This window comes from Mesoplodon densirostris, chromosome 12 (genome assembly GCF_025265405.1).
Source record: "Mesoplodon densirostris isolate mMesDen1 chromosome 12, mMesDen1 primary haplotype, whole genome shotgun sequence".
In the NCBI taxonomy this organism is placed as follows: Eukaryota; Metazoa; Chordata; class Mammalia; order Artiodactyla; family Ziphiidae; genus Mesoplodon; species Mesoplodon densirostris.
Window position 1 is genome coordinate 75333396 of NC_082672.1, and position 12485 is coordinate 75345880.

At 40.1% G+C, this 12485-nt stretch overlaps 2 pseudogenes; both read left to right on the forward strand.

The window, feature by feature from the left end:
* The first annotated feature begins 738 nt into the window (after positions 1-738).
* On the forward strand, positions 739-1966 carry LOC132499870 (epithelial splicing regulatory protein 1-like; annotated as a pseudogene).
* Positions 1967-3862: 1896 nt separating this feature from the next.
* LOC132499871 (podoplanin-like) overlaps positions 3863-12485 on the forward strand; it is an 87173-nt pseudogene continuing 78550 nt past the window's right edge.

A 12485-nucleotide genomic window follows, 5' to 3' on the forward strand; every position in this document is an offset into this window, starting at 1 on the left:
GCTCCGACAAGAATCCCAAGTGCTGCAGACAGACCAGGCGCGGGTGCGCACACAGTGTCAGCAGCCCAGGCAAGTCCGCCGGCAGAGTTCCTCGGGCCAGGCCGGCAGCCGCCCAAGATTAGGGGCGTGACGCTCAGGCAGACCAGGAGGCACAGGGTTTTGACTCTGTGCTAGCCACGAGGAACACAACACCCAGGTTGGATGAGAAGGCCTGTCTTCCCTGAAGACCCCGCCTACTGCCCGTTGCATGCAGCCAACTATTGAGGATGGGGAGGCTGTGAGAGCCCACCGTGGGGGTCGCCAGCAAAATGACCCCCCAGTCCAGGTGCCTCACTGGCTTCCAGGAGCTCATTGACCAGCACTGCGAAGAAAGCAGCGTCACCAAGGCCACTTCGTAGATGTAGCCTCAGGGCCTGGGAGCCTGAGCACACCCACGGAGATCGGCGCTCCAGCAGCTGGAGGTGTCGCTGGCCCAGCGATGTGGCCACCTGCTCAGAGACAACTGGGGAGGCCCTCAGAAGTCAGCCTGCACGCCTCCTGCCCGGGGTGTGGACAGCGGTCAGGTGTGGCCTTGGGGGGTTGGTTACCCCTTTTTATTCCAGGGACTACGTGGAAGGTGGAGAGGGGTGGGCACTCTCTCTTTTTCTCTCCAAAGACGTTTTTAGCACAGGTTATCCCGTTCTCACTTCCTCCCCATCTCACCACCTCTCGATGACACTTCTCTCCCCATCTATTGTCATGACAGCATCTCCGGATTACTCAGTGACACTTTTGGGATCACTGCTGGGGCTACCGGGACCAGGCTGGGCTCACATGAGAAGGAGCTGTTCCTGCTGTGATGGAAAGTCGTGGATCTGGCCACCAAGAATTTGGGACAGTTGTACGAAGTAAAAGACCAGTTCAATTGAAACTGACCAAGAATTAATTGTGTGAAAGAAACTAAGATGGGATGTAAAAGCCTGTTCTCTGTACCAGCTGGGCCAAGCCCTCCAGTACTTTAACCAGTGGGCAATCAACTGAACCCTGGGGTAGGAACCTTCTTCCCTCTGTACTGAAGGACAGCTTCATGTCAGGCAAATCCTGCATCATGAGGTTTCCAAGAAGAAAGTATTATTGATTGAATGTTTCTATTCCTTTTTTGATTTCTGTAAAGAATTCAAGAAGTTTTGCCTTGGTTCACCTGATATTGATCAACTGGAAGTTGCAGTAATGACAGAGTGTTGAAATGCTGAGAAGAATAGTTCAGCCTCCCAGTATGGAGCTTCACAAGTTGACGATATGGAGAATATAATTTAAGCAATGATTTCAGAGCCTTATAATCACAGGTTTTCAGATCCAGAGAGAGTAAATCACAAATTCGAAAGTGGCACTTACAGCAAGATTATTGATAACAAGACTACAGTCAGGGCTAGGGATTTATCTTGGCAGCCTTCATTTCAAGATATTTCAAGATTCTTGAAAGGACTCAATATTGCCAAGAGAGGTGAAGCACTTTGTCTGAAACTGCAGGGTCAAGGGAGTAGAGAAACTCTGGTTAGGTTTGTGAGTAACACAGAGACCTAACATTACACATTCACAAACATCACATGGGGACCCAGTACACGGAGGCTTACAAAGCAAACAAGTGAAGATTTTCTTTAAATTGCTGGTGGTGCATCTAAAGAGGTAGCCCGATTTCTCTTGCAGGGAAAAAGTCATTGCCTGCTTTCAGGGACTCCCTTTCACGGCCACAGCTGAGGAAATGACCTTCTTTGGACAGCATCATCCCATCTCTGGGGAGAAGGCATCCTCTTTGTTACCCACCAGATGGTAGGCCATCAGGGAATGCCTGTGTCTTCTTTGCTGTGCCCAGAATGCCTTGAGGAAGCCTAAGGACTTGTTGGATAAAGGATACATTGAGCTTCTCAGGAGCGCAGCAGCTGATGGTCAGCAGGTGGGTTGGGCTGCTGTGCTCCTGGAACGTTGATGTGTTCGCCAACCCCGAAGTTCTCAGAACACTGTACTATTGGGATTTTAATGAGGCTTCATCACAGAGGCATGACTGATTACTATCTCCATTACAGCCCCTCTCCTCTCTCTGGAGAATGAGAGGTGGGGCTTAAAACCCCAAGCTTCTAATTATGGCTTGGTCTTTCTGGTGACCATCCCCCATTCAGGAACCTAGAGTCACCTCATTAGAACAAAAACCATTCCAGGAAATTTCAAAGGATTTTGGGGTTTTGTGTCAGATATTTCTATCATTCAGAAAATTTCAAAGGTCTCAGGAGCTCTGTGTCACCCACTGCGATCAAGGACTAAAAGTTAGAACAAAAGATTCTCCTATCACCCCTCTTTACAATGAGTTTAGGAGCTCTGCATCAGGAACCATTTCAAAAGACCAATACATATATTTCTTATTATTTCACACCAGGGTAACTAGTCTGTTTTTTTGTCATCTTACACCTAATCTTCACTCCCTCCCCTACCACATAGTTTATCTGGTTAAACCAAAATCCTAGGCTGTTAAAGTTTTTAGATGAAGCCACAGCTCTGATGCTAAGAAGCTGTCTGTATTAGTTTTCAATTGCTGCCTAACAAATTACTACTAACTTGGTGGCTTAAAGAACATCCATTTATTAGTTCACAGTTCTGTAGGTCAGAAGCTGGGTGGGCTTGACTGTGCATGAGGTCAAAATGAAATGTTGACCAGCCTGGGCTATTACATGGAGGTTCTGGAGAAGAATCCACTTCCAGGCTTATTCAGGTTGTTGGCAGAATTCATTCCGTATGGTTGCAGGACTGAGGTCCCGTCTTCTTGCTGTGGGCTGAGGGTCACTATCAGTTCCCAGAGACCATTCTTGTTCTTTCGTGTGGCCTCAATCTTCAAGCTGGAAGCAGCATGTGGGCATCCATGCCGTGTCCATTATTGGGCTCCAGCATCGCAGCACTGCATCCAGTCAAGAGAGAGGCTCTTAAGCGCAGCCTCTTTTCCCAAACTGCCAAAGCCACTGGGTCACGGCAGCTCCCTGCCAGTTCTCCAGGCAGCCTCTAGAGCTCCCTGCTCAGGTCCCCTGGACAAAGGGGAAATTTACTAGTGGGAGCCACATCTAGCCCACCCAGATGAGGATGGCCACTTTTTTCTTTTTTAAACCATAAAGCTCAATATTTACAAGAACAACTCCATACTTGGTTCTAAGAATACTGGCCACATAACGAACTGTTTACTTCTCATAACAAGAAAAAACTAAGTGTATGCCTTACTCTTAAAATATAGAATAACAAATAAAATTTTAAACTCAAAAAATAATCCGCTTATTGAATGCATGCCCTTTCTTCTTCTGGGAAACAGCATAAAAGCAACTTTTGGCAGGGCTCAGGGCCTTCCTATCAGCTCTCCTGACCTGCAGCTGTGGCCCTGTAACTTTAAAAAGGTCATCCTTTTCAAACTGGCCAAAGAGATCCAGAAGGCAGGCCTGGTGAGCTTACAGCACACCTCTTCCCACCCTCTTTGGGAGAGGCAAGTACTGACTTGCTGGGAAAGTTCCCAGATGCAAAGTTTGCTCCTCTGCCTGCTGGGGTTGAAGGGAGCTTGGTGATCCCTCTGGCCCTGAGTTTTGCTCCCTGCATTCCAGCCCTGACTCTCACTCCACCAGGACCCGTGGCTGCAGAGCTTTAAAATTTTCCCCTGCACTGAAGCTAGCTGCCCTCCCCAAAGAGAACAAGTCAAGTCAGATGATGTGGAAGATGCCAGTCCAGCTCTTTCTTTTTGGGAATCGTATCCCCCTGGGTCTGGCAGAAGGAGCCAGCAGAGTCTGGCCAGAAGACATAATGATCCCAGGTGTGGAAGGTGGCATGACAGTCCCAGGTGCCAGCGAAGAGCCCTATGAGCCTGCTGGCTCGACAGCTCTGTTGCCAACAAGTGCAGAGTATAACAGACATTCACACAGAGTATCTGCCAACTCCAGAAAGCACAGTCCATGCCCCAGAGAAGCCAGAGCACAGCCTCTAATGCATAACTAGCCACTCCATGGAGAAAGTGGGTGGAGAGACACAGAAGATAGTTGAGAATGATGCCTTGGTGAGTGACCTGGGTTAGAGCTATTGTTGGGGTCTTTCAAGCCACTGGATTCGTTGGTGAGATCATCACTGTGGTCATGCAGAACAGGTCTGGAAGGTACTCACCCTCAAGAGCTGAAGAACTGTGCCCTTCTTCGAACATCATTCAAAGATATAGTTTCCAATTTTCCCTGTCCCCAAACATGTGGGGTAAGGTGACCCGTGGAAATGCTTGGCCACCCACTCAAAATCCATGATGATCCGTCCGCTTGCCAACAGCAGTCGAAGGAAAGATAGCTCAGAAGACTTGCTCCTTTAAGCACTTGTCTTTTGAATTTTTTTAAAGATATAAACTTTGTAAATGGTGATTTAAAGGGAAAAATGCATAGAAAGTGGAGCAAAATTATGTAAATTGGTTTATAACTAAGATAAACAATGTAATTCAATCAATGTTAGAAAATGTAATTGTCTTTGTACCAACCATTCTCTGGTGTTATTAAAATGCAAAGGAATTTGGAAATATTTATACCAATGGAGTCCTTGGGTCTGGTGTTGTGTCGGTAAGTGATGTAAGCCTTCTGCAGTTTTTGATCTGTTGAAATGTACATATTCCAGTCTAGTTTGGTCTATTTTTGAAGCCTGATTTGGTGTGAATGATCAAGTAGAAAATCTAAAGTTAGATAATATGTAATGAGCAACTGCCTTCCACAAGTCCAGATAAATCATTTCAAAGGCATCTATTTTAGATCATAAACAGGAAGCCTATACTTTTGAGAAGGCATTTTGTTTCTCACAACTAGGCCACCGGGCAGGCTCTAGGCTTGCTTTACTGCCTTCTCCAGCAGTGACTTGATGACACAAAGCTTTGCTCCTACCTGTTCCCTCTACTTCCCCCAGATAATGGGGACCCAGAGCTAAGGAGATGGTGTTCTCTCTTTCCAAGACACAAGTCCTTCAGATTGGCTCCTTTGCTCTGGAATATGGGGATTTCAGCCTTGTATTCCCAGGAAGCTGCTGGAGACCCAAAGGTGCCGGAGGCTCAAGTGTACCAGAAACCAAGAACCATGGTTGTCTCCAAACATAAAGTAATCCTGTCTGTGCCTCTGGAATGGGAAATAGCACCTGCCAGTTTTCTAACATTTACCTTCTGTTTCAGAGGAAAAATATGGGAGCAAAAATAACTATTTAAAATGCTAATTTTAAATAAGCAGCTGGATTTAAAGACTGGATTTTAACATAAAAGATATTCTCAGTCTTCATAATATACTACATAGTTTTGTGGGGTCATAAATGAAAAAAAGTCAAAATAAAGGAACCCAAACTATCTTTCTGTATTGGTATCATCCAACTTAGTTCATTTCCCTCTGTATATTTATTGAATTATTTTTCCTAAACAATAATTTTTCACACTGAGCAGATGCTCTCTTGTGATTGTGGTTGTATAATTCTGATATCCTCTAAACTTGTAAGAGTTCATAAAACAAGAAAAAGTAAAAAGCATCGGTTGAAAAGCATAGCTCATTTCACCTACTTTAGGCAGTAATACTGTGGATGCTATTTTAAACACTGTGCCCTTGTTTTGCCCAGTTCCAGCTGATCTACCAGCCCAGATTCCATATTTGAACATCAGCTGACTGAAAGAAGAGGACTAAGATCAGCTTAAAATCCTTGCATTTCATCACTCAGATTCTGGAACAGGAGTGAGGAATAATGTCTGTTCTTCTTTCCTGTCCTATCTTTTCTCCCTCACCCACGCCAAGACCACCCCAAGTCGTACACTGGACCTCTTCCCTGCTGGGACAGGACTGTGGGTTTCTTTATAACATCTGCATTGGTGCTCAATGCAGTGTGGACATGTTGTAAAATAAACCAGGTGGTGGCCTATACAAAAAAAAAAAAAAAAAAAGGTCATATTATGTTTTCCTTTCATTTTTTTTTTCTGGGAGGTAAAAATATGGGCAACTTTTGTTCTCTTCTTTACATTTCTTTCAATTTCTAGTTACTCTGCAACTGACATTAATTACTTATGTAATAAAAAAGCAACTATTCTGAAAATTTCATTTTCCTTCTTAAGAAAAATAAAATACAAATTCAGAGAGAAAATTGTCATTTTTATACATTTAATAAACTTCACTTAAACATTTTCTTTTTTTAACATTTTGATTGGAGTATAATTGCTTTACAATGGTTTGTTGGTTTCTGCTGTAAAATAAAGTGAATCAGCTATGCATATACATATATCCCCATATCACCTCTCTCTTGCATCTCCCTCCCTCCCACCCTCCCTCCCACCCCTCTAGGTGGTCACAAACCACCGAGCTGATCTCCCTGTGCTGTGTGGCTGCTTCCCACTAGCTATCTGTTTTACGTTTGGTAGTGTATATATGTCCATGCCACTCTCTCACCTCGTCTCAGCTTACCCTTCCCCCTCCTCATGTCCTCAAGTCCATTCTCTACATCTGTGTCTTTATTCTTGTCCTGCCCCTAGGTTCTTCAGAATTATTATTATTATTATTATTATTATTATTATTATTATTTAGATTCCATATATATGTCAGCATACAGTATTTGTTTTTCTCTTTCTGACTTACTTCACTCATATGACAGACTCTAGTTCCATCCACCACACTACAAATAACTCAATTTCATTTCTTTTTATAGCTGAGTAATATTCCATTGTATACATGTGCCACATCTTCTTTATCCATTCATCTGTTGATGGACACGTAGGTTGCTCCCATGTCCTGGCTATTGTAAATAGTGCTGCAATGGATATTGCGGTACATGACTCTTTTTGAATTATGGTTTTCTCAGTGTATACGCCCAGTAGTGGGACTGCTGGGTCGTATGGTAGTCCCGTTTTTATTTTTTTAAAGGAAACTCCATACTGTTCTCCATAGTGGCTGTATCAATTTACATCCTCACCAACAGTGTAAGAGGGTTCCCTTTTATCCACACCTGCTCCAGCATTTATTGCTTGTTGATTTTTTTTTTTTTGATGATGGACATTCTGACCAGTGTGAGATGATACCTCAGTGTAGTTTTAATTTGTATTTCTCTAATGATTAGTGACATTGAGCATCCTATCATGTGTTTGTTGGCAATCTGTATATCTTCTTTGGAGAAATATCTATTTAGGTCTTCTGCCCATTTTTGGATTGTTTATTTCTTTTTGTTTGTTTGTTTGTTTTTTCATATTGAGCTGTGTGAGCTTCTTGTATACTTTGGAGATTAATCCTTTCTCAGTTGCTTCATTTGCAAATATTTTCTCCCATTCTTTTGGTCTTGTTTATGGTTTCCTTTGCTGTCTAAAACCTTTTGAGTTTCATTAGGTCTCATTTATTTATTTTTGTTTTTATTTCTATTTCTCTAGGAGGTGGGTCAAAAAGGATCTTGCTGTATTTTATGTCATAGAGTGTTCTGCCTATGTTTTCCACTAAGAGTTTTATAGTGTCTGGCCTTACATTTAGATCTTTAATCCATTTTGAGTCTATTTTTGTATATGGTGTTAGGGAGCATTCTAATTTCTTTCTTTTACATGTAGCTGTCCAGTATTCCCAGCTCCACTTATAAAGAGGCTGTCTTTTCTCCATTGTATATTCTTGCATCCTTTAACAAAAATAAGGTGACCATATGTGCGTGGGTGTATCTCTGGGCTTTCTATCCTGTTCCATTGATCTGTATTTCTGTTTTTGTGCCAGGACTTTACTGTCTTGATTACTGTAGCTTTGTACTAGAGTCTGAAGTCAGGGAGCATGATTCCTCCAGCTCCATTTTTCTTTCTCAAGATTGCTTTGGCTTTTCAGGGTCTTTTGTGTTTCCATAAAAATTGTGAAATTTTTTGTTCTACTTCTGTGAAAAATATCATTGGTAATTTAATCAGGATGGCATTGAATCTGTAGATGGCTTTGGGTAGTAGAGTCATTTTCACAATGTTGATTCTTCCAATCCAAGAACATGATATATCTCTCCATCTGTTTGTATCATCTTTACTTTCTTTCATCAGTGTCCTATAATTTTCTGCATACAGGTCTTTTGTCTCCTTAGGTAGGTTTCTTCCTGAGTATTTTAGTCATTGTGTTGCCGTGGTAAATGAGAGTGTTTCCTTAATTTCTCTTTCAGAATTTTCATCATTAGTTTATAGGAATGTGAGAAATTTCTGTGCGTTAATTTTGTATCCTGCTACTTTACCAAATTCGTTGATTATTTCTAGTAGTCTTCAGGTAGCATCTTTAGGATTCTCTATGTATAGTATCATGATATCTTCAAACAGTGACACTTTTACTTTTCCGATTTAGATTCCTTTTTTTTTTCTTTTTCTTCTCTGATTGCTGTGGCTAAAGCTTCCAAAACTATGTTAAATAATATTAGTGAGAGCGGGCAACCTTGTCTTTTTCCTGATCTTAGTGGAGGAGTTTTCAGTTTTTCACCATTGAGGATGATGTTGGCTGTGGGTTTGTCATATATAACCTTTATTATGTTCAGGTAAGCTCCTTCTATGCCTACTTTCTGGAAGTATTTTTGTTTTGTTTTGTTTTTATCAAAAATTGGTGTTGAATTTTGTCAAAAGCTTTTTCTGCATCTATTGAGATGATCAAATGGTTTCTGTCCTTCAATTGTTAATATGGTTTATCACATTGATTGATTTGTGTATATTGAAGAATCCTTGCATTCCTGGGATAAACCCCACTTGATCATGCTGTGTGATCCTTTTAATGTGCTGTTGCATTCTGTTTTCCAGTATTTTGTTGAGGATTTTTGCATATGTGTTCATCAGTGATATTGGCCTGTAGTTTTCTTTCTTTGTGACATCATTGTCTGGTTTTGGTATCAGGGTGATGGTGGCCCCATAGAATGAGTTTGGCAGTGTTCCTCCCTCTGCTATATTTTGGAAGAGTTTGAGAAGTATAGGTGTTAGCTCTTCTCTAAATGTTTGCTGGAATTCACCTGTGAAGCCATCTGATGGTGGGTTTTTGTTTGTTGGAAGATTTTTAATTCCAATTTTAATTTCAGTGCTTGTGATTTGTCTGTGTCTATTTTTTATTTCTTCATGGTTTAGCCTCAGAAGGTTGTGCTTTTCTAAGAATTTGTCTATTTCTTCCAGATAGTCCATTTTATTGGCAATAGTTGCTTGTAGTAATTTCTCATGATCCTTTGTATTTCTGCAGCATCAGTTGTTACTTCTCCTTTTTCATTTCTAACTGTATTGCTTTGAGTCTTCTTCCTTGTTTTCTTGATGAGTCTGGCTAATGGTTTACCAATTTTGTTTATTTTCTCAAAGAATCAACTTTTAGCATTACTGATCTTTGCTGTCATTTCCTTCATTTCTTTTTCATTTATTTCTGATCTGATCTTCATGATTTCCTTCCTTCTGCTAATATTTTTTCTTTTTTTTATTTTTCTTTCTCTAATTGTTTTAGGTATAAGGTTAGGTTGGTATTTTGAGATGTTTCTTGTTTCTTGAGGTAGGATTGTGTTGCTATAAACTTCCCTCTTAGAACTGCTTTTGCTGCATTCCATAGGTTTTGGATTGTCATGTTTGCATTATCATATTTTCTAGGTATTTTGTGATTTCCTCTTTGATTTCTTCAGGGATCTCTTGGTTATTTAGTAGTGTATTGTTTAGCCTCCATGTGTTTGTATTTTTTACAGATTTTTTCCTGTAACTGATATCTAGTCTCATAGTGTTATGTTTGGAAATGATACTTGAAAGGATTTCAATTTTCTTAAATTAACCAAGGCTTGATTTGTGACCCAAGATGTGATCTATCCTAGAGAATGTTCCAGGAGCACTAGAGAATAAAGTGTATTCTGTTGTTTTGGGTTGGAATGTCCTATAAATATCAGTTAAGTCCATCTTGTTTAATGTGTAATTTAAAGCTTGTGTTTCCTTATTTATTTTCATTTCAGAGGATCTGTCCATTGGCGAAAATGGCGTGTTAAATTCCCCTACTATTATTGTGTTACTGTCGATTTCCCCTTTTATGGTTGTTAGCATTTGCCTTGTGTATTGAAGTGATCCTATGTTGGGTGCATAAATATTTACAATTGTTATATCTTCTTGGATTTATCCCTTGATCATTATGTAGTGTTGTTGTTTGTCTCTTGTAATAGTCTTTATTTTAAAGTCTATTTTGTCTCATATGAGAATTGCTACTCCAGATTTCTTTTGATTTCCTTTTGCATGGAATAACTTTTTCCATCCCCTCACTTTCAGCCTGTTATATGTCCCTAGGTCTGAAGTGGATCTCTTGTAGAGAGCATATATATGTGTCTTGTTTTTGTATCCATTCAGCCAATATATGTCTTTTGGTTGGAACATGTAATCCATTTATATTTAAAGGAATTATCAATGTGTATATTCCTATTACCATTTTCTTAACTGTTTTGGATTTGTTATTGTAGGTCTTTTCCTTTTCCTTCTCCTGTGTTTCCTGCTTAGAGAAGTTCCATTGGCATTTGTTTTAAAGCTGGTTTGACAGTGTTGAATTATCTTAGCTTTTGCTTGTCTGTAAATGTTTTAATTTCTCCATCAAATCTGAATGAGATCCTTGCTGGATAGAGTAATCCTGGCTGAAGATTTTTCCCTTTCATCACTTTAAAGATGTCCTGCCACTCCCTTCTGGCTTGCAGAGTTTCTGCTGAAAGATCAGTTGTTAACCTTATGGAAGTTCCCTTGTATGTGATTTGTTGCTTTTCCCTTGATGATTTTTAATATTTTTTCTTTGTATTTAATTTTTGATTGTGTGATTAATATGTTTCTTGGCATGTTTCTCCTTGGATTTATCCTGTATTGGACTCTCTGCACTTTCTGGACTTCATTGACTCTTTCCTTTCCCATATTAGGGAAGTTTTCAACTATAATCTCTTCAAATATTTTCTTAGTACCTTTTCTTTTCTCTTCTTCATCTGGGACCCCTATAATTTGAATGTTGGTGTGTTTAATGTTGTCCCAGAGGTCTCTGAGACTGTCCTCAATTCTTTTTATTCTTTTTTCTTTATTCTGTTCTGCAGTAGTTATTGCCACTATTTTATCTTCCAGGTCACTTATAAGTTCTTCTACCTCAGTTATTCTGCTATTGATTCCTTCCAGAGAATTTTTAATGTCATTTATTTTTTTGTTCATCATTGTTTGTTTGCTCTTTAGTTCTTCTAGTTCCTTTTTAAATGTTTCTTGTATTTTTCTCTATTGTATTTCCAAGATTTTGTATCATCTTTACTATCATTACTATGAATTCTTTTTCAGGTACACTGCTTATTTCCTCTTCATTTGTTTGGTCTGGTGGGTTTTTACCTTGCTCCTTCTTCTGCTGTGTATTTCTCTGTCTTCCCATTTTGCTTTATTTGCTGTGTTTAGGGTCTCCTTTACACAGGTTGCAGTTTTGTAGTTCCCATTGTTTTTGGTGTCTGCCTTCAATAGGTAATGTTTGTTCAGTGGGTTGTGTAGACTTTCTGGTGGAACTGAATGGTGCCTGTGTTCTTGTGGATGAAGCTGGATGTTGTATTTCTGGTAGGCAGGACCATGTTCTGTGGTGTGTTTGTGGTGTCTCTGAACTTATTCTGATTTTAGGCACTCTCTCTGCTAATTGATGGGGTTGTGTTCCTGTCTTGCTAGTTGTTTGGCAAGGGGTCCAGCACTAGAGCTTGCTGGTCATTGAGTGGAGCTGGGTCTTAATATTGAGGTGGAGATCTCTTGGAGAGCTCTCACTGATTGATATTATGAGGGGCAGGGAGGTCTCTGGTGGACCAGTGTCCTGAATTCGGCTCTCACACCTCAGAGGCTCAGACCTGACACACGACTAAAGCACCAAGACCCTGTCAGTCACATGGCCAAGTAAGTGGGGAGTTTCTTGCCTTTTGGGAAGTCTGAGGTCTTCTGCCAGCATTCAGTATGTTTTCTGTAGGAGTTGTTCCACATGTAGATGTATCTTTGATGTGTTTGTGGGGAAGAAGTTGACCTCCATGTCTTACTTCTCTGCCATCTGGTAGGTCCTCCTATATTCCTTTTTTTGGCCAAGAAAATTACTAACTACAATTTATTAGTAGTAATTTTAAAGTTGAAGTTCATGAATATATTGAGTAGCTTAGTCCTTTATTGGAAATATTGATATGTTTAGGAGCTTATTTTCTTTTCTAAGTACATCTTTAATGTAGGAATTATGAATATTTCTAGCTATGCTAAAAAAGATTATTATGCCCAGAATAAGGTTAATATTAAAAAAAAAATCTTTACCCAGGTTTCTCACTGTCAGAGAATGAAATTGAAAATAAGCAAAGGAGGAATGCTGGAAGGAAGATTTGGTGTTAAAAAAACATAGATATTGGGTTGGCCAAAATATCCATTTTTTTTTCATAAGATGGCTCTAGTAGCACTTAGTTGTCTTTAACTTCATTTGAAATAATTTTGTTATATTGTATGTGACAGCTGTCATATCAGTGTGCATTTAAAA